Genomic DNA, 3,382 nt, shown 5'->3' on the forward strand with positions numbered 1-3,382 from the left:
GAGGGAGGAGGGCTGCCCTGGACCCCTGGGTCTGAGGGAGGAGGGCTGCCCTGGACCCCTGTGTTTGTGAGTCTAAGGGTGGAGGAGGCCAAATCTCTCCATGTCCCCTGACAACCCCTCTTCCAGAACCTCCCATCTAGTTTTCTCTAGGCACAGTACCCATGATGACTTCTGGCTGTCAACACCATTTCAAAGTCCATGCCCCAGTCCCAAAAGCTCAGTCCCTCTCTGACCAGAAAGTCCCGCCCCCACCCCCCCCAACCAGAAACAAAAGCCTTGGGCCAATTAGTATTCTAGGCAGAAACACAGTCGCTTACTGACTCTTCAGGAGGGGGAGGGAATTAAACAAAAGCCCCCCCCTCACCCCATCTGCACCCTCAAGCAGAGAGCAGTTGGGGAATGGGAGAGGTGGATATGGGGGTCCCCAGAGTTCTTGGAAAATGACAAACTTCGTCACTAACTCTTCTAGGATACCTCACTCTCCACATCTGTGAAATGGGGGCTAACTTCATATTAGCTGTGAGGGCCGAAGACGTAAGCGTTAAGATAGTGTCTAGTTAGATTTCGCTTTGAAACAGTCTCTCATGTAGCCCAGGCTGACCTCAGACTTGATGCTTAGTCAAGGATAACCTTAAACTCTTGATCCTCGTGCCTCTACCTCCCAAATGCTGGAATTATAGGTGTGTGCCATCATACCTGATTTATGCAATGCTAGGACTTAAACTCAGGACTTCACGAAATGCTAGGCAAGCACTCTACCAACTGAGCTACACCCTGGCTTAAGATTATTATTTGGGGATTTGGTTTTACAAGAGAAGATTTTACTACCAGGCCTTGGCTGGCCTGAGACGCTTCTGGGTAGTCCGGCTGGCCCCAAACACTCAGAGATCCACTTGCCTCTGCCTGCAGGGTGCTGGGATTAGTGTGTACCACCATACCAAAGTGTTGACCATGCAGGCTGGTTTCCACAAGGCCTGGCTTGTTCCCAGAGCTAGTAATAACAGCCTTCAAAGAGGCCTCTTCCCGAGTGGGCTCCCCGTGAAGCCATCACTGTCATTTCACAGATGGCGTGGACTCCGCTAGTAAAGGTTGGGACACTTCCTCAAGGTCACCCGGCTGGCATGTCTGGAGCTGGGATCTGCCTGGCATTTACGATGAAATCCCCAGGTAGGGTGTGGCAGAGCATGCCTGTGCCCCCAGCACTGGGGAGACAGAAGTGGGAGGTTCAGGAGTTCAAGACCAGCCTGGACTGTGTAGTGAGTTTTAACATAGCGTGGTATGCATGGTGGGACCCTATCTCAAAGAAAACCAGAACAAATCTGCGGTTCATGATTGTTTGGAAGCCTAAACGAGATCCTGCCAAAGAGAGTAGTTCCTTCTGCGAGCTCCCTAAATGTTCCATTTTAATTTTTAAAATTTTGTTGTTTTATTCATTTATTTCTTTTGTGTATGTGGGTCCCAGGGATCAAGCTCGACTTGCTGTCTTTCCCACTGAGCCATCTCACCAACCTAGTTTTGCTTTCTGTTTGGTTGTTTGTTTGTTTGAGACAGGGTATCTCTATTCTGTAGCCTTGGCTGGCTTTGAACTCACTATGTAGACCTGACTGGTCTGGAACTCACAGAGCTCTCTCTGCTTTTGAAGTGCTGGGTTCAAAGGCTTCTGTCACCATGCCTGATGAGTTTTGCACAAATATGTGTAAGTGTGCGTGTATGTGAATATGCATGTGAATGTGTGTGTGTGTGTGTGTGTGTGTGTGTGTGTGTGAATGTATGCCACAAGTGTGCAGGTGCCTTCAACAGTCAGAAGGGGCCCAGGGCTCCTGGATATGATTCATAGGTAGTTGTGTGCAGTCTGCTGTGGCTGCTGGGAACTGAATTCAGGTCTCTGAAAGAACAGCAGTGCTCCTAACCTCTGAGCCAACTCTCCAGTCCTGCTATTTTCTTTTAAAGAGACATATTGTTTTTAATTATACCTGTGTTAGGATATGTATATATGAATGCTGGTGTCTGCAGAGGCCAGAGGCATCAGGTCCCCTGGACCTGGAGTTCCTGGAAGTCGTGAGCTGTTTGATGTGAGTGCAAAGAGCTGAACTCAGATTGCCTGCAAGCGCAGCAAGCAACCGTCTTAGCTGCTAGACCATCTCTCTGCCCCCCAGATTTGCATTTCTGAGACAGTGTCTCCTGTAGCCCAGACTGGCTTCCAAGATACACGGTGGAGGGTGACTTTAAACCACTGATCCGGCTGCCTTTATCACCCGGATGGTAACTGAGGGCTATGCACACTTCCTGTCTGGATGAGGGGGAGCCTTAACCTCAGTGGGTCACACGCTCACCTGCTTAGGGCCTGTATGATATTTCCATAGACTACATCAATCAAGATGAGCGGGTGGTGGTGTAGACCTTTAATCCCAGCACTTGGGAGGGAGGCAGAGGCAGGCGGATCTCTGTGAGTTCAAGATCGGTCTGGCCATCAGAGCTAGTTCCAGGACAGCAAGGGTTACACAGGGAAACCCTGTCACAGAAAACCAAAATAAAACAAAAATACATCAATCCAGAACATGTTCTGGAGGCAAAGAAACAGCGGGTGAGGGAAGGCCTTTTGGAGGTCAGAAGTCACTGAGGGAGCAGAGACAGCCCTGAGATGGTGGAAGCAGTAGATGAGAATAATCAGGCAGAGAGAAGTACATGCAAAGGTCCTGAGGTGAGAGCAAATTCGATGTGCTTGAGGGACACGAGAAAGGTGACACCTGGGGTGGGAGAGGTGGGCCTGTGCGGTACCTTGAAGGGCCCACACAGGAGTTTCCATGGGAGGGCTACATGATGCTGGAGCTGCTGGGCCAGCTAGGCTTGGTAGCCTTTCACACCAGAGGGCAAAGGCCCAGCCACCAAGCTTCATCTCAGCCCTGTTGACTGGCTTTAGTATGAGCATGGTGGCCCGCACATCACTCAGGAGGCTGAGGCAGGAAGGTTGTGTGTTCAAGGCCAGCCTGGGAGTGAGAGACAGGCAGAGAAGACTATACCATAAGCAGGTTCTTTGTGTGTCTGTGTGTGCGCATGTTAGCGTGTGAACATTCATACATACGTGTATAGAGGCCAGAGGTCCAGGTCGTGTGACTTCCTCAGTCGCTCTCCATCTTTAGTGTTTGCTTTTATTTATATACTTATTTTATTTGAGACAGTATCACTGTCACCTGTGCTAGCTTCAACTCACTGTGTAGACCAGGCTGACCTCAAACTCCCAGAGATTCACCTGCCTACTCTGAGTGCTGGGACTAAAGACGTGTGCCACCATTGTGCCACCATACCTGACTCTCTCTCTCTCTCTCTCTCTCTCTCTCTCTCTCTCTCTCTTTTATTGGCTTACATTTTTATTTTATATGTG

The sequence above is a fragment of the Microtus ochrogaster genome, linkage group LG4 (assembly GCF_000317375.1).
Source record: "Microtus ochrogaster isolate Prairie Vole_2 linkage group LG4, MicOch1.0, whole genome shotgun sequence".
Classification (NCBI taxonomy): Eukaryota; Metazoa; Chordata; class Mammalia; order Rodentia; family Cricetidae; genus Microtus; species Microtus ochrogaster.